This window comes from Chrysemys picta, chromosome 18 (genome assembly GCF_011386835.1).
Source record: "Chrysemys picta bellii isolate R12L10 chromosome 18, ASM1138683v2, whole genome shotgun sequence".
Taxonomy (NCBI): domain Eukaryota; kingdom Metazoa; phylum Chordata; order Testudines; family Emydidae; genus Chrysemys; species Chrysemys picta.
In genome coordinates, this window is record NC_088808.1 from 18,212,704 (window position 1) to 18,232,222 (window position 19,519).

Below are 19,519 nucleotides of genomic sequence, written 5' to 3' on the forward strand. Positions count from 1 at the left end.
CATGCTGAAAAAAATCAGGCCGTGTAAGGATACCTGAAACAAGCACCCAAGGTTACTAGTCAGTATTGGAAATTGTGACTGCGTACATGTTGGCAGCGTTTAGAACAGTTTTTTGGCCACCTCTAATGAACGAAGGGTCTACCAGATAAATATGGACTGAAGCCTTTATTCCTGGTGGTGATTTAATGTTGCAATACGCCTTACCACGCCCCTCCAGAGCTCAGTTTCTTAGATACCCCGTTCTTGCAAACATTCAGACGTGCGCCATGCAACTTCTGTAAAGAACTTCCTGCACGGAGACCTGCGGCTTTTAAAAGCTGTCATACCGGGAACAACAGAAATAATCTCCAAACTTTTTGTTAGGGCAGGCGACGCGTCACCAGGTGGTGCTGTAACCCACCTTGAGCCAGTTTTGACTCTCGGAAAGACATGCTGTGTTGCTGTTAGTTTTGGGGGGTTCCGCACGGTTTTAATGAAGAGACTTCGGGAAACAAGGTGCTTAAATGAGCAGCAGAAGAATCTGCTCTCTGTCTGGGGGGTACGTCTATACTTACCCGCTGGTTCGGCGGCAAGCAATCGATCTTCTGGGATCGATTTATCGTGTCTTGTCTAGACGCGATAAATCGATCCCGGAAGTGCTCGTCCACGCGGGTAATCCTGCTCCGTGAGAGTAGGCGGAGTCGACGGGGGAGCCTGCCTGCCGCGTGTGGACCCGCGGTAAGTACCTTTAAGTTCAAACTAAGATACTTCGACTTCAGCTACGTTATTCACGTCGCTGAAGTTGCGGATCTTAGTTCGAACTGGGGGCTTAGTGTGGACCAGCCCTGGGACTCTTAACTGGAGTCAGTTCTTGAGGAAGAGTTGCTCCCTGGGAACCGGGCGTCGGCGCTGGGCTGAACTTCTTGAAAGAAGGGATGGCCCTGCACGCTGTTTGACCATTTCATGTCAAGACTGGAGTACGTGTGCAAATAAAGCTGCAGCTGATTTCTGTTCTGTTGGGTAGCTGACCAGCGAGGCCCGACACAGGCTACCCCTTGGCAAACAGGTGCTGGAAAGGGAGACTGGTAGCAGAAGAAGGGGTAACAACGTGAAGGTTATATTTTAAAATGCACACACACACACACACACACACACTCTCTCTCTCTTTCTGTGCAGTGGAACCACTGACCCTATTTCATTTTTTTCTTGTTCATATTTTTCAAAACAGCTCGGGCCACTCCCGGTCTATGCTAAGCTCTCTATTAACAGAGATGGAGACAAACTAACCAGCAGGCTAAACGCCAAGGATTTTGGAATGGAAATTCTGGACAGAAAGATGCAGCCAGGTTTGATCTTAGAGGTATTTCAGGAGGGGTATTAATTCCAAGCACTCCTGGGCCCATCGCTGCAGCTCTAATGACAGTAGATCAGATCCAAGCAACATGATGATTAAAAGGCCATCGATCTTCTGGGATCCAGCTTGCCAGTCCCCTGCTCCAGCCACTAGACGATACCGCAGCCACTCACAGAGCAGAGTTTGAAAATCTCATTTGCTCAGGGTGACAGCAGGCTCAAGGGTGGACATGGGAACAGAGAGTCCCGGAGCTGCAGGCTCCTTCCCCAGGAGGAGGATAAGAGAAGAGGGGGACCTGGAACCACTCGGTTCTTTTTCTGGAAGGGTAGAGGGAGCAGAGCAGTCCAGAGCTATAGACCATTTCAGCGCAGGTGCCTGATCTGACTCCCTGGGAAATCGCTGTGAATCTTCCCACTGGCTCCAGAGGGAACAGACTGGGCTGGGAATCAGAAACAAGTGTCAGTGATAGAGCGGAACAAACTGGAGAAAAGGGGGCATATACGGGCAAGGAGGGAGAGAGACACTGCAAGGAAGGGGAAGAAAGAAAAAGGAAATGGGACAAACACTGAGAAAAGGGGAAGAAAGGACACACCATGATCTAGGATAGGAAGAGAAAGGAGGGTAGATATGGCAAAGGAGACAGTAAGTTACCTTCCTATTTAAGGGACTTGTAACACGTAATTGACGTTGTTATTAAATTCATCACCAGCGGCCTGAACACAGCTGCTGTATTCCTTTAAATTACAGGTATGAGATGGGAGGGCAGGTTAGGGTTAGGGTTTCAGTGAGTACCATTTAACTCACCAGGCAGTGGTTTCAGGCCATGGCAGCAGAGGTGAGCTGGAAGGAGGGGTATAGAGGTGGGTAAGGCCAGGACTTTTTGAATTTTTTTCCCCCACAGAGGAGTGGCAGCACAAGAGGTACTTGATTTGTTACTCAGCCTGTAAGTGCTTTGGGGACACACCCCATCTTTTTGTTCTGTGTCCGTACAGACTGGGAACCTCAGTGCTATGGCAAGACAAATAATAATATGGGATGGCGGGTCCATTCTTTAATAATTTCCCTGACAAACGAGCAGACAGTGAAACTCCAGGTGTAGGGCTATAGGAGGAGAGTCCAGGCTCATTTCAGTGCATCACATTTCCCATCACCTTCCCCCGCCATCAGCCGCACCAGCGATGCCAGCTTCGCACGCCATTTGACAGCTTCACGCTAAATGTTCTTCCACGCCCATGGAATGCCATCTCTGAGCCCAGCGGCAAGGCCTCCTACCTCCCCGTTTTCAAATCCCTCCCAAAGCCCCACCAGGGAATCCAGCTGACTCATACTGACAGGTAAAACATCTAAAACTAACCTTTGCCAAGACCAGGCCATGTACCACCTTGACACCTCTGCTTATTATTAGTGTTATGGGAAAACCTAGAGACTCCAGCCAACATCAGAGGACCATACACATGCAGAGCCAGAGTCCCTGCCCTCAAGAACTTGAAGGAAAACTTGCACAAGGTCACTAGCAGGATCAGGACTAGCACCTAGGTCTCCTGATTTCCACGCCAGTGCCCTGAGCCCAGGGGTGGCCAATCTGTGACTCCGGAGCCACATGCGGCTCTTCAGAAGTTAATATGCGGCTCCTTGTATAGGCACCGACTCCGGGGCTGGAGCTACAGGCGCCAACTTTCCAGTGTGCCGGGGGGTGCTCACTGCTCAACCCCTGACTCTGCCGCAGGTCCTATCCCCCATTCTACCCCTTCCCGCCCCCTCCCCTGAGCCTGCCGTGCCCTCGCTCCTCCCCTTCTACCCTTCCCCCCCCCCGAGCCTCCTGCACGCTAGGAAACAGCTGATCAGGAGGGGAGGGGAGGGCGCTGATTGGCGGAGCTGCCAGTGGGCAGGAGGCACTGGGAGGAGCTGATGGGGCACTGCTGACGTATTACTGTGGCTCTTTGGCAATGTACATTGGTAAATTCTGGCTCCTTCTCCGGCTCAGGGTGGCCACCCCTGCCCTAGCCATTAGGCCACACCATGTCCCATAGGTTGTCCCATTCCTAAACTACTCTTTAAAGCAGGATCTCTAAAGGCCTGGACTCTACCTTCCTTTCCATCTGGAAACTGCCTCGGCCATTCTGTGCAATGCCAATAATGAACATTATTAAACATTCATCCTCCAGTAGCGATCTCCTGGAAACAGACTTTCCAATTTCAGGCAAGAAAACTAGATTTCTGCTTTAAATAAAAATACGGCGGCATTAGTACAAAGCCCAGATGACACACACATAATAGGAGCATTTGTGTCCATCCAGAAAGCAGAACACAAGGTTCAGAACTCCTAGTGGGATTATCATATGTTTCCACCGTAGCAGGTTTTTTTCCTTTTCAAGGATGTGATCTGCACTGTTAAACTAAAATGTAAAAGCGCAGAAAAAGCAGCCAGTTCTTCCCCTTTTCAATCTGAGTATTGTGCTCAATGCACGTTTAGAAAGAGAACCACACACTCGCCTTGATTCAGTCGGATTTTATGTTAGGAAATTATGTACAGTCTTTCCGCTACAGTTAGCAGCGTTTGTCATAATTGTTTCCTTTCCCACCCTCCCACTTCCAAAGAGAAAAGTTACTGGACAGAAAGCTTTTTGAAAAAGAAAAAACACACCGAGAACAATTCAACACTGTACAGAACAACTCCAAGCAGCACTACCACTGCAAAGAGCTACAGCAAAGGAGCGCTAAGCAGTGAAAGCACTGGTCTGGAACTCCTGAGACTGGGGGCGATTCCCGGTGCTATTGGCCTTGACACACCACGTGACCTTGGGCAAATCAGTCTCTCTCTCTGTGCCTCCATTTCCCTTCTGTAAAATGGGCATGACAGTACTTCCCATGACACACGGCGAAAATCATTAATGTTTGTGAGCTGTCAAATACTGCAGTATTAGGAGCCATATAAGAATCTAGATGATGCTGTATGGCTCATTTTAGAAACAGGACCGTTATTTGTCATCTGAAGAAATTGCAGAAGCTCAGATCGCCATTTGCTTGATAATTCTTCCCACAATATTGAGGCAATCTGTGGAAGGGCTTTTAAACAATAAATACGATACCAGTGTAGGTCCCTATAAACAGATATCAATTAGGGAAAGTTTGAAGTACTTCCAGATTGTGCTTGTAGACACAACCACATTCAACTTCCATCTGGATTCGTTTTTAAGAGGATATATGCAACAACATATCCCTTCTTAATTTTTTTTTTTTTAAAGGCAGAGTAGTTTCAAAAGGCGTGCTAGGCAGCTACATACAGAGGCAATGCAAAAAAAATGGGGTCCAATATTTTACTGGCTAATTGGAAGATCATCGTCCCCATATACATCTGATATGCAAAACACATAATTCTTGGTAATACTGATTTGTATCGTCTGGTTACACATAAGAATTCCTAATGCCTTCAGGAGAGTCAGGCACATGGCCCTGAACTGAACCTCATCCCAAGGTTCAGCTCAGTGCGAACACTGATAATTAAGACAAAGTTCCAAATGCAGAGACAGAACTACATGCCGACTTGCTCAGAAGCATTTCATAAGACACAACATAACTACTGTGTTGATTCAACAGAAAGCAACTCCCGTCACCAAGATTTCCCTCCAACACATGCTTTGTGCCAGCAATTGCTTCTCTTGCTCCAAAAATAAAACGAAATAAAGTCTCAGATCACGAAATAGAATGGATTTGCTGTAAGGCAAAAATATTAATGACGATGATTGTTTGCTTTTTAACTTAATTAACCCAACGCACGCAAACCAATCACACATTAATATTAAGCCTAGGGTTTTCAAACGGGGCCAAGTGAATGACACACCCAATTCTCATTACAATAGCTGGGCTTCTAACGCCCTTAAACTCCTTTGAAAACCCTGGCTGAAAAGCACAGGCACTTACTACTAATTCACACTGACAATAGGGAAACTCAACACAGGCTACTGAACTTTGCAAAATTAGTGAGTCAATCGACAAGTCAAATAAGTAAGGCGGCTGCATCACAAGATGTCTTTGTCAGAATCAGTGAGCTAGTATTTCAGTTCTCATGATGGATACTTCCCAGTAAATACGTGGACTGAAATCTATTTTAAAAGCAAAGACGATTTAGGTTATGTCTACACTGCGCACATGGCTACGGCGTGGCTGTGCTGCTGCAGGTGCACTGTGTGGCCGCTCTTTATCACCGTGAGAGAGTTCTCCCAGCAACAAAATAAAACCACCTCCAACGAGGGGCGGTAGCTTCATCGCCAGGAGCACCGTTCCCGCCAACGAAGCACTGGCCGCACCGGCGTTTTTCATCATTAAAACTTTTGTCGTTCAGGGGGGTGTTTTCTCACACCCCTGAGCGACAAAAATTTAGTGATGCAAGTGCCAGTGTAGACAAAGCCTTAGACTTTATCAACAACAGTTGTACTGATTTAACAAAATTGGTTTAGAAACTAATTCATTTAAATTGGCACAAACCCGTCATGTGGACACTCTTCCACTGGCTTAAAAGTGCCTTAAATCAGTAAGGAATCAACTAGGGTCTTACCTCCACTTAAAAGATTTGCCATAATAGCTTATACCAACTCCCTGAACAACATAAGCTATACCAGCAAAAAAGAATTTTTGCCCCATATCGCTGAGTCCACAATAGATCTTTGGCCAGAACAGCTATGATGGCAAATCCACACCCCTAACTCACCAAACAATGCTGGCAAAACTGATAAATGTGGACCAGGCTTAAGCTACATTAAAAAAAAAGCCACTTTTAGGGTATGTCTACACCAGGGGTGGCCAACCTGAGCCTGAGACGGAGCCAGAATTTACCAATGTACATTGCCAAAGAGCCACAGTAATACGTCAGCAGCCGCCCCCCCCCCCCCCATCAGCTCCCCTCACTCCAACCTGCAGCACCTCCTGCCCGGCAGCCCCACCAATCAGTGTCTCCCGCTCCCTCCCCACCCCTCCCACCTGCCATGATCAGCTGTGCAGGAGGCTCTGGTGGGGATGGGGGGAGAGCGAGGGCATGGCAGGCTCGGGGGAAGAGGTGGAGTGGTTGGCCACCCCTGGTCTACACACTTAAGCCAGTACAGCAGCTGTCACTATAGACACTCACTACAGCGACGGGAGGGGTTCTCCTGTCACTGTCGTTAATCCACAATCCCGAAAGGTGGTAGCTAGACTGACTGACCAATTCCATTGGCCTAGCACTGTCTACGCCGGGGGGTTAGGTCAGCAGAGCTATTGCTCTCAGGGGCGTGGATTTTTCCCACCCCTGAGACATGCAGCTATGCCAGCGTAAGTAGTCAGTGTAGACCAGCCCTTACTCTGGGCCTACATACTGCTTTAGTACGGTCGAACCATGTCAGTTCGGGGTCTGGGATTTTTTACTGACATAGTTATACTGGTACATCCCTACTGTGGACAAGCATAAAGGTGCATGAAGCCATACCAGTATACAATCCATAGCAGTTATACCCATCTAAAGGTCCCTTATACCAGTATAGCTTATTTCCCTTCCTATATGAGAATAGCTAGACCCATATAAGGCTACGTCCTCACTACGTGGGGGGGGGGGGGTGTCGATTTAAGATACACAAATTCAGCGACGCAAATAGCGTAGCTGAATCCGACGTATCGGAGCCGACTTACCCCGCTGTGAGGACGGCGGCAAATCGACCTCCGCGGCTCCCCCGTCGACGGCACTTACTCCTACCTCCGCTGGTGGAGTAGAAGCGTCGATTCGGGGATCGATTGGCGCGTCCCGACGAGACGCGATAATTCGATCCCCGAGAGATCGATTTCTACCCGCCGATTCAGGCGGGTAGTGTAGACTTGCCCTAAGCATGTTTATTCCAGCATAACTATATCCACACTAGGAGCAACTTACCAGTGGAGCTATACCCGTAGACCAGGGGTTGTCAAACTTCATTGCACCATGACCCCCTTCTGACAACAAAAATTGCTACACGACCCCAGGAGGGGGGACCGAAGCCTGAGCTCACCTGAGCCCTGCCACCCCGGGCGGGGGAGCCAAAGCCCGAGCACCACTACCTAGGGCAAGAGCAAAGCCGAAGCCCAAGGGCTTCAGCCCCAGGACGGGGGCCTGTAACCTGAGCCCCGCCACACAAGGCTGAAGCCCTCGGGCTTTGGCTTCGGCCCCAGGCGGTGGGGCTCGGGCTTCGTTTTGGCCTCCAGCAAGTCTTACGCCAGCCCTGGAGACCCCATTAAAACAGGGCGGTGACCCACTTTGGGGTCCCGACCCAGTTTGAGAACCGCTGCAATATACTATACCGGCCAAGCACTCCGAGTGTGGATGCAGCTACACAGGCAAAGCTGCGCTTTTACCAGTATAACTTATTTCACCGCTGCCCCCCAACCAAAATAAAATCTACTGATAAAAGGGCAGTTTTGCCAGTGTAACTGCGTCAGCGCTAACAGCCTTTGTTGCCGCAGTTACGGTGGTCAAGGTTCACCCCCCTTCAGGTGCCGACTGACACAGCTAGGCAGGCAGAAGTCTGTAGTGTAGACATACCCTGCGGTGCTGCATTACTTTAATTATACCAGCATAGTTATAGTTGTGTGTGTAGACAAGACCTTAAACCGAAAAACAACTCCTATACAAGGGTTCACACCAATTTAAATATGGGCTCAAATTCACACTGTAAATTATGCCGGGGCAACCTTTCCCTGCAGACAAAGACGAGGTAAATAAATATGAGGCACTCTTAAATCAGTTTAAGAGCATCCATACAAGTGGGTTGCATCCATTTAACTAAATCTGCTTCTAAACCAATGTAAAAGTCTTGTCTTCACAAGAAAATGGCACCGTTATAATTTAAAGGTGTGAATTTAACCCAGTGTAATTGAACAGGCGCGAAAGGTTGTGTGTGGACACACTTACTTCGGTTTAAGAGTGGCTGGTTTTGGTTTAGCTTAAGTCAGTCAGGAACAAGTTTAATTAAACCATAAGCAGCCATTTTTAGGCCTCGCCTACACACAAAAGTGATACTGTTTTAGGCAGGGGTGGGCAAACTACGGCCCGCACGCCGGAGCCGTTTTAAGCCGGCCCCTGAGCCGCACCACGTGGCTCGGTCTCACTCCGGCCGGGGCGCTGGGTCGGGGTCCACACCACGTGGCTTGGGCCCGCTCCGGGGAGCGCTAGGTTGGGGGCCACACCCCTGATACCCCAACACCCCAACCTCCTGCCCCAGCCCTGATACCCCTTCTGCCCTCTGAACCCCTTGGTCACAGCCCAGAGCACCTTCCTACACCCCAAATTCCTCATTCTCAGCCCCACCCCAGAGCCCACACCCCAACCCCAATTTTGTGAGCATTCATGGCCCTCCATACAATTTTTATTCCCCACTGTGGCCCCAAAAAGTTTGCCCACCCCTGGTTTTAGATATACAAGTATGATTAAAACAGTACAATCCCCCCATAGATATAGTCATATAAAAGTTCTTATTCCAGTATAGCTTATTCCCACACAGGAAGGGGAATAAACCATACCGGTATAGGGCACAGCATCTACACTAGGCGTTGTGCCAGTATAAGTGAAAAAAAATCACACATACCCTAACCAAAATAGTAATACCAGTGCAAAAACTGCATGTAGACCAGGCTTTATACTGAAAGGAGAGCTTCCACACAGGCTTTTGCACTGGTTTAACTAACTATATAGGATTCAAGTGATACCAGTGCAACATTCTCCTGTCGACAGTGTGTTAGTTATATCAGTGCATATTGTGTGTGTGGACAGTGCTGTGTAGAGATGTCCTGAAGCCCGACTGCTCATTTGTTAAAACTGTTTTAGCAAAGTTGCGCTCTAGCCACACCACTGGCAAGACCACATTAGCGGAAACAGGTGATTTCTTTTAAAAAGGGGGCTTTTCAGCCAAAAAAAGGGCTGTACTGTGGACTTCTTACTCACACCGGTAAACAGGTAAACACTGACTTGCAATGTATTCATGGGAGTTAGTGCTCACAACACGAGTGGGGACACCACCGTTCGGCCTTTGATTAGGGCACACAGAACGGAACAAGGGTGCTCAAGAAACATACCTGGTGGAACATTCTCAAGGCACCACGACAACCAGAAATGGGCCCAAGCCATGCAGATTGGACCGAAACTTCCTCAAAGTTCAGGAGTGTTTGGATCAGGTACCCTGGTTCTGACCCATCTCCCAACTCCTTGAAATTTCATACCAAATAGTACTTTCTAGACCCATTGCCTTGGTGAGGGGGAGGAGACAGTTGAGTTGCAACCACAATGATGGGACTGGGAGGCGGGAAAGGACAAACAAATAAGTATTTTTACAGCGACTACCCATGTGGCGGACACTCAATGAAGGGCTATGGTGCCTGCTTGTCCAACTGAGCAAAACAAGGAGCTAAGAAGAGAACCAGTCCTGGCAAGGTGAGCAAGGGCACCCAAAAAGATAGAAGTGTTTCTTTAGTTTGCGCCTTATCAATTAGGAGACTCTACTAAAAAATAATGATAAAGAGCAGCATTGGCCAGCTTTATCTAACAGCTTGTTACTGCAAACTTCCACACCAGTATCCAGGAGCATTTTTGTTTGTAAATCCTTGCCTTCTAAAATAGGGTCTAGTGGCAGGCAATGTATAAAACCACACAAGGGGTATTTCTAACTAATAGAGCCTGGCCAGTGTGCCACCTCCATCAAGAAATAATGATTTACATAAAGAAAGCTGAAACCACAGTAAGATGCAACAGAAACTAACAGCATGAGAGGGGACATTTTGGAGAACCACAGAATCATAGAAGATTAGGGTTGGAAGAGACCTCAGGAGGTATCTAGTCCAACCCCCTGCTCAAAGCAGGACCAACCCCACCTAAATCATCCCAGCCAGGCCTTTGTCAAGCCAGACCTTAAAAACCTCTAAGAATGGAGATTCCACCACCTCCCAAAGTAAACCATTCCAGTGCTTCACCACCCTCCTAGAGAAATAGTTTTTCCTAATATCCAACCTAAACCTTCCGCATTGCAACTTGAGACCATTGCTCCTTGCCTTGTCATCTGCCACCACTGAGAACAGCCTAACTCCATCCTCTTTGGAACCCCCCCCCTTCAGGTAGGTGAAGGCTGGTATCAAATCCCCCCTCACTCTTCTCTTCTGCAGACTAAATAAGCCCCGTTCCCTCAGCCTCTCCTTGTAAGTCATGTGCCTCAGCCCTCTGAACATTTTTGTTGCCCTCCGCTGGACTCTCTTCAATTTGCCCACATCCTTTCTGTAGTGGGGGCCCCAAAACTGGACACAATACTCCAGATGTGGCCTCACCAGTGCCGAATAGAGGGGAATAATCACGTCCCTCGATCTGCTGGCAATGCTCCTACTAATGCAGCCCACTATGCCGTTAGCCTTCTTGGCAACAAGAGCACACTGTTGACTCATATCCAGCTTCTCGTCCACTGTAATCCCCAGGTCCTTTTCTACAGAACTGCTGCTTAGCCGGTTGGTCCCCAGCCTGCCTGGGATTCTTCCAGAGTGCAGGACTCTGCACTTGTTCTTGTTAAACCTCATCAGATTTCTTTTAGCCCAATCCTCCAATTTGTTTAGGTCACTCTGGACCCTATCCCTACCCTCCAGCACAATGGTGGGCAACCTGCAGCCCATCAGGGTAATCCGCCAGATCATTTGTTTACATTTGCCTGGCCGCTCGCAGCTCCCAGTAGCTGCGGTTCACCGTTCCCAGCCAGTGGGAGCTGCGGGACGTAGCGCAGGTCTGGCTGCCACATCCCGTAGCTCCCATTGGCGAGGAACGGCGAACCATGGCCACTGGGAGCTGCGGGCGGCCATGCAAATGTAAACAAATGGTCTAGCAGCCCTCCAGCAGATTATCCTGACGGGATGCATGAGGCCCGTGGGCCGCAGGTTGCCCACCAGTGCTCCGGCGTATCTACCTCTCCCCCCAGCTTAGTGTCATCCGCAAACTTCCTGAGGGTGCAAACCATCAGCCCACTGAACACGGTGCCAGACAACGGGTAAGGCGCACCTTGCTAATTCCCAGAACTCCGCTGTTTACAATAGTGCTCTGGGCTATTACTGCAGAAGAATGCAGTACTTTTAAAAACAAAACAAAACACAGGGCTCCAGCTAATGACTGGGAGACCACTGTGGATTAATGAATTTTGCAAATAAGCAAAGAGGAGAATAAGTGGTATGAAAGAACAATCAAGGATGCTGCGCTGCAAAATGTTCTTTGTTCATTTATTTAAACAAGTGTAAATTAGTCCGAATGTATAGTAATTGTACACCAAAGTAGATGGAGAGTGATATATTTTGTAAAAGTGACGGGGTAAGTTTACACTACAGTGGCACAGACACAGCACAGCAGCTGTGCCGCCGTACCACCATAGTGTAAACGCTTCCTATATGGACGGAAGGGGGGTTTCTGTTGAGGTAGTTAATCCACCTCTCCAAGAGGCGGTAGCTAGGTTGATGGAAGACTATTCCACTGACCTGTCTGTGTCTACACTGGGCGTTAGGTCGACCTAACTACAGCACTCAGGGTGCAAAATTTTTCACAGCCCTGAGCAACATGGCTAGGTCGATCTAATTTTTAAGTGTAGACCAGGCCTAAGTCTTTGAAATGTGAGCCCTCTTTACATCGCTCGGCTGTTGCTGAGAAGAGGGGTTAGACTTACAGGCATGGGAACTAGGGGTACTGAAGCACCCCCAGGTTTTGTATGGGGCCAGCGGCTTGGGTCCCGGCCGCAGGCCCCGCTCCCCAGCCACTGGCCCTGTGTCCGGGGCCCCACTCTCAGTCCCGCGCCCAGGGCTCTGCTCTTGGGGCACTGGCCCTGCTCCTTGGCCACTGGTCCCGTGCCCGGGGCCCCACACCTGGCCCCCCTGCTTCCAGCTACTAGCCCCACGGCTGGGGCTCTGCTACTGGCCCCGCACAAAGGGGTCCTAGCTGCGAGCCCCGTGCCCACCCCCAGTCTTTGTCCCCTTGCCCCCGTCCGGGTCCCCCCTCCCGAAGACACAGCACTGCTCCCGGCCCCAGCTGTGGGGGGGTGGGGTGCAAAGAGGGGTAAGGGAGCTGGCTTTCAGCACCCCCACTATTAAAAGGCTTCCAGTGCCACTGGTTAGACTGTTGCGGCATTTGTGCTGCCAGTGAGAACTATCAGGCTTACAGATTCTCAGGTGAGAACGAGTGAGAGTCTAAGGCCTAGTCTATATTACAAAGGCTTTGCTGGTGTAGCTATCCTCCCTAATGGAGACGCAGCTTAGATCTTTTGCCAGTATAAACTGAATATATTGACATAGCTATGCCGGTTAGGTTATGATTTTTTGTACACTCTTAACTGACATAGTTATGCCAGCAAAACGTTGTTGTGTAGACCTGGCGACAGACTGCAATGGATGTCGGGCCAAGCCCTTATTGTACAGGTGCATTTTTAAAAGATCTGAACAACATAAATGTTAAGCTATATCATTTCACATGGACATGTATTAAAGATGCACAGGCAAGTGCAATCTTAACCTCTCAACACATGCAAATCACATTCGCATCAATGGGTCTGTGCAGCCCAGGGGGCTCTACTCAGACAGACTAGATCACAGAATCTGGGGTCATGGTTTAAGTTTATAAGAAACTCTCTTATTGTCCCCTAGTGTTACGGGACGAGACTTATGTTGGAAACATAATTCTGGGATGCCGCTGCGTAATACGAAGTCTCTAGCCCAAGAGAAACAGATCTTTGCATAAATTTTGGTTTATGGCAGTCCACCCATTAAGTTTTAGCGGTGCAGGAACGCATAACTGTGGTTTCAAATGGGTTTCATTTTCAGACACTCTCTCACAAAACCAGCTTCACTTAAAAATAAAATGTGAAAGAACACTGTCGCCTACAATAGAAACTAAACTCTCAGCACATTAAAAGAAAAAGAATAAATGTAAAATGTCTGGGCTGATGTTTTAAAAAGTGACTGCAGGCAAACATTTCAAAGTCACCTAAGTCCCATTTCAAAAGACTTAGGAGGCTACATCTTATTGGAAGTCAATGGGCTTTAGCCCCTAAGTGCCCAAGTCACTTTTGAGAATAAGATTTAGACTCCTAAATCATTTAAGCATCTTTGAAAATTTTAACCTGCACGTATAATAATCATTTCTAATAAGGGTCTTTGGTATGAACAGTTTCTGCCTATGCATCAAATACTGTCTATACAGCATAGCACATAGAATTGTGGTCAAGCTTAAACTGGATTCAGAGTACAACTGTTACACACATGCCCACCTCATTTATTAAGCATTGTCTGAAAGCACCAAATACGGGAATGCGTATTTTAAATTGACTGAGGCAAGGAAAAGAGAAATACGATCTTGGGGCTTATTCTAGTCACCCACAAGAGATTGTGAACTAAACCCTTTTATAAAAACAAGGCATCTAGGCTGGAAGCCATGCTATTCAGCAAAGCCTTGCAGGTGTATAATTTGAAACTCCCTAAAATTCTAAGCTAACAAAATATATTAGAGGTCGTTTGGAGCAGTCCTGGTCTCCTAGTTCTATGGTCTTCACATTAGGAGAGCACTTAACACATGCAGCGTATTCCCCTTTTTTCAAAGTATTACTTTGATAAAAGCAATACAAAACTGTAATTATTTGTCAGTTATTGATCTCACCTTTTGTTCTTGAAGGAAACAATTTATTCTGCAGTTTTAACCCCCCCATTCCCCATGAACCTGAATATTATAGCACATATGGTAGGTGACCCAAGTCCTATCTAACACCTTGACATATTACAGGGTGAGCTAAGGACAGTGTTACAGCCTTTGATCTTAATTTCCAGTTTAATTTGGAGACATCCCCTTAGCATGACTCGCATAACTCTGTGTGCATTAAAAATACTAACTAGCCTGTCAAAAACAGCTCTTCCCCAGCAGGGGACACCAGGTGCGCTTTGCTAATTGTGCTTTCCCCTAACTACTATTTAATAATGCAGAGTGGCTTAAACTGGAATTTTAAGGCTTGTATTTAAAAGGAGAGAGCTTTCACAGCGTTAATGAGAGTGTTATTTCTCTTCTAAACTAAAAGGTTGGGTTTGGTTTTTTTGCTTTCATTCCTATAGCTATCAATGGAAAAACAGATCCATGTGGCAGACCTGTTACAGGATGGTTAAAAGAAAACCTATGGAAAGGAGATCATTCTCTGCCCTACCAAGGGTTCTTTCTATGGGGATGTTACATTTCCTAAAGAACCTTGTTAAATTGACTCCGGATTTATATTCTGTAGGACTTCTCCTTTAGGCTAAAACACTCCCACTGTGATGTTTGTAACCCAAACATTGCAGCATAGTGTGAAAGCCTGAAAGTGAAACTGACTAGACTGGAAACAGTGGGCTAGCTCCATTTTCCAAGTTGGGGCAAAGAGTAAACAAAAAGTATAAATGGCAAAGAGTGACATTAGAGTTTTAAATGTTTAACTCCTCTCTTTCCCCCATGTGAGGCACTGTTGGTAGCACAGTGACCGTTCTTTTATTTGGATTTCACACAAAACATTATTTGTAGCCCAGGTTTCTTTTTTCACCGAGATTTACATCTTAAGATGTGTCACTTTAGGCAACTACCCCTTTCTTTTAATTTATTTGCAGGAGTTTGGTTCAGTCCCCCCCGCCCCCCCCATGTTTACATGCATTTTATACTATTATCGAGGCAACCTGCTTAAGACCCTCTCCTACCTTGCAGGGTAGTAAACCAGGGCGGGGAAATGGCTATGAGCAAATCAAGTGATCACTCAACATTAGAAGCTTTTCTCCCAGGGACACACTTCGCAGTTTGCTGCCCTTTCTTGGCCAGACACACAACCCGGGCACCCTCGAGCTCGGTGCACAAAAACCAGACAGCAGAGACCAACTCCGCGCCTTGAAAACACTTCCACGGCCCCAACTCCTTCTCTCCGGCTTCTTGCAACTCAGAGCTCAACCAAGGGGACCGGGGGAAGGGCGGGGGGGGGGGGGTGATACTTTGTGCTCCTGTGAAATTGACTAGGGGCTTGTAACTGACTAGCCATTTGCTTGCAGGGGATTGGCGGAGCTGTAAACCCATCTGCGTGGCCTGAGCTGCGAACGGGTCTTTGGCTCTTTTATTAATTATTATGGTTATTTTACATGAAGCCTGAAGCCCTCCTTTTTCCTCGCCCCTAATTTTCCCCTTCAAAAGATGGCGGGCAGAAGGAGAGAGAGAGAGAGAGGAAAAAATCCCTTCCGTAAGGACGATGGACTGCGACCTCCCAGCGCCGCACAAACTCCAGTCTGTGCGTTTTGGGGGGATGGGGCGTGGGGGGATGGATCGGCAGAGAGGGGGATGCAATGCGAGAGGCAGGGTCTCAGTTGCAGACATCCCCCCCAGAGCTCCTTATGGGGCTGCTTTGGGCGCCGGGTTAGAGGAAGGAGGAGGGGGAAGAAGAATATAAAGAGAGAGAGAGAGAGAAATCAGCAGCCACACTGTATCCGATCTCCAGCTGGCTTTGTTACATTGTTGCAATGCACAAAGGCTGCAGAACCAAGGGGAGCGTTAAAGGGCTTGCAAAAAAAAAAAAAAAAAGCGCATTAGCCTTTCCCAAGTGGGTTTTGCATTCACCCCCTCCCCCTCCCCACTCCCCCTTCTCCAGAAACCATGGCCCGGTGCTAGCAATGCAAAACAAAGCATCGAACGAATAAAGGGTAAGATTAAATAGATTACTTTGCCCCGGCAGCTCCAGCAACGTTTGCCTTATAGTCCCTCCAGTTGCTCTTCTTTTTATCCTCAGCAAGGCAGCATAATAGATGCGCTAAAGCTATGGAGAGCTCATGCGCCTAGGCGCAAAGCCATGTGGGGAAGGCAGTTTTTGCACCAAGCATGGGAAAGGACAGCGGTAGTCCTGAGGACTGCAAGTCCCAGCATCCCCCGCGCTCCTCCATTCTGTCTCCCCGCACTCTCCCTCCGTTGGACCAGCGGGCAGAAGAGAGAAACAGTAGGGGGTTATTCCCAGGTCAGCGGGTGTATATGACATTTAAACATGCTCCTTCCTCAGGAGAGGCAAGATCTAGGTTGGTTTGTGGGGGACTTGCGGCCAAAAGCTGTAAAGATTTGTTGGCTGGGGGTCTCCCCAAGAGCAGACAATGCTGGGTGAAAATCCAGGCTTCCCCTCTCCGCCTGGCTTTGCTCCTCTCAGTCTCTAAAGGTACAACGACAAGAGCCCTTAAAAGTGCAATTGGAAATGTGCAGATTCTTTCAGAGCCCTAAAATGCGTTTTTATCTCCTGGAAACACGCGTGCAGTTGTAGACCAAGGTCATACGAGCTGTATTTTTATACTTTTTTTTTTTAATGGTTTGCATTGGCTAGAGCGCACTCACAGTTATTATGCAACAAGCAATACAAGTCACAATAAAAACAATGCAAGCCATAATAGCATGGCACGAAATGCAGCCAAGTGCAAATCATGTTACAGTTTTGCCGTGGTTGATGCATTTCACAATATATGTATCCTGCCTCAACCATTGCAAACCAAAATAAAAAATGATGCAATAATCCAACAAATGCAAATCATAAAAAAAATAAAGTGTAGACATTAAACACACCCACTCTAAAGAGCAGCAGATATGAACATTCTTGGAAGCACAACCAAGTTGTAACAAAAAAGGCAATAGAATATATGCTGAATTGGATCAACAAATGCAAACATTGGTAAAAAGAACAATATAAAAACCAACACATTATTATAACCAAAAATATGATTCAATTCCTTCAGTACAAAATAAAATATAGCAATTAGAAAACAAATGAATCCAGCAGAAACATTTGAATGTCAGTATAAAAAAAAAGTAGTTAAGGGATTTCTCTCTGGATGCATATGCCAGTAGAGGCTTCCATGCTGCTCATTATATAAACAGCCAGGCACAGATGCTAATTAATAAGTTGGTTTATTATAACCATAGTTGGAGGCACTTTCATTGTAAGGCCTTGTTTTCAGAGGATACGTTTCTGAAAAATGTGACCTACGGGACTGAAATTTCTCAGGCCTGTTCTCATCACAATTATGATTTTGTTTTCTTGTGGGAGTGGGGAAAGGAATAGTCAGAGACATTCCATTTAGGGAGTTTTGCAGTTACCCGAAAATGAAATAAAACAAACAAAAAGTGTGGTAAATGCTTCTCCCCCTCCCCCCCCCCCATGCAAAATGTGCTTTTAGTCCTCTCCAAACTTCCATCTTGCCATGGATTTAGTAATTAGAAACACATTGACAGTGTGAACCATTGGACCTCATTTTCGAAGATTTCTTAGAAAACACTGCCACCACAGTATTTGAGGCTGCATCTGCTTGTACAACCAAACCCACATTTATTTCTGTTAATCTGGTAAACACACATGTAACTACCTTAACATTCCCCTCTTAGGTCCCAATCCTGCAACCAAATCTACTAGCTCAGACCTTGGTGTCCCGTTGAAATCAATGGGACTCCACACTACTGGAGAGGCCTTGCTAATGGATCTGGTTACAGGATCTGGGCTTAATAGTCCATGTGGGACAGGAGGATGTTTATACCTTCCTTTAAAGCATCTTAGCCTGACTACTGTCAGAGACAGGACGCAGGAAAAAATGCACCACTAATCTGATCCAGTATGGCAATTATGAAAAATATAGGAGACAAAACTATCATCTGCACTCAAATAAAACATTCAAGTAGCACAAGGAAAAAATAATTGCAATCGCTTTGCTAGAATAATTGTCACAAATTTAACAATTTGGCCCTCTGAAATTTACGTGTCTTGTAGAATTTACTGTCTTAAGCACAAATATTAACATGTTTGTACTAGGCTGATTGAGAACGACAATAAAGATTTTCTACTTGCCCATATGATAAACATTTACTTGCAGTGGTTGAGCTGAAGTTTGCAAGGTTGTTCTACATATACTCAACCTTCCTTCTCTTATAAATACTACCCGCAACCAGTCATCCAATTATTAAAAATTACTCAATCAGTTAGATTCTACAATGAGGAAGACTTACATTTTATGCCTCAATAAGAGGCAATAAAGCAACTCGCAATAATACATGGAAGGCCTGATTTTCAGAGGTGCTGAGCTCTGTAATTCCCATTGGATTCACTGGAACTTGCCATTCTCAACACTTTTGAAAAGCAAACCTGTAATCAGCATCGCCAACCCTGAGCATTCAAAAATCGTTAGTTTGCCCCTCCAAAAAAGTCATGATATTGGCTTCAAAATAACATTTAGGCTTGTTTTATTTTCCCTTTGGTGTCATTGCCTTTAAAATTCTTGTTTTCCAGCTTTTCTCCACAATCATGAGGGCTAGAAACTTACTTTAAAAAAAACAACAAATCTGAGATTTTCATATAATCACATGACTCCCAGAGCTGGAAGTTAAAGGAAAGCACTGAATATCTCAAGACTCACAATCAAACAATGCAAGTTGGCGACACCAAGTGCAATATGCTGAGAATCAAATTCGGGATCCTGGATCACACAGACTGACAGCATCGTGACTTAGAAAAAGAAAAGATAAATAGGGAAATAGAGCTGACGGCCACAGTCATTTCTGCCACGCCTCCACGGCACTGTTGGTGTTGCAGCAAGCAAGGCTTCAGGCCCCTGCTTCACCGCAGAACAACAGTCCCATTGAAAGGTCTGATCTGTTCAGCTAAAGTAACCTCCTCCAGCTAGAGGAGAGAACAAGCAGCATGGATAGATATCAGCCTGAAGCTCTTAATACCATGTGGACTAGTGACAGCAATGAGGCTCTGATCCTGTGAGCTGTCCTGTGCAGATGGGCCCCTGCACTCACATGGAATCATATTGATTCCCGTGGGGCTCTGCTCATATGCCTGCTTGCATGGAGCATTTTGTGGGATGAAGGCCTTAAACACTTGGTTTGAAAAAAATCATACACACAATTCAAACTTCACTTCCAAGTATCTATGAAGCTATGACTCTAGTAGAGAATCATAAGTATCTCATTGACAATGCACAGTAGGAACACAGATTTTGCTATCCTGGATCAACTATTGGTCTGTAAGGTACATAAGAACGGCCATCCTGGGTCAGACCAATGGCCCATCTAGCCCAGTATCCTGTCTTCCGACAGTGGCCAATGCCAGATGCTTCAGAGCAAATGAACAGAACTGGGCAATTATCGAGTGATCCACCCCCTGT

General features: G+C 46.8%; 2 protein-coding genes across 3 annotated transcripts in view; one reads left to right on the plus strand and one right to left on the minus strand.

Annotated features, from left to right (window-relative positions):
- The window catches only part of BRD3 (bromodomain containing 3), a 53,291-nt gene extending 37,107 nt beyond the window's left edge, over window positions 1-16,184 (minus strand). For both annotated transcript variants that reach the window (XM_065572508.1, XM_065572506.1), the window contains exon 1: window positions 16,047-16,184. The gene's annotated coding sequence lies outside the window, so the exon portion shown is untranslated. The remainder of the gene's footprint in view (window positions 1-16,046) is intronic.
- The window catches only part of LOC135976492 (spidroin-1-like), a 925,731-nt gene that overhangs the window by 839,006 nt on the left and 67,206 nt on the right, over window positions 1-19,519 (plus strand). The gene's annotated exons all lie outside the window — the stretch shown is intronic.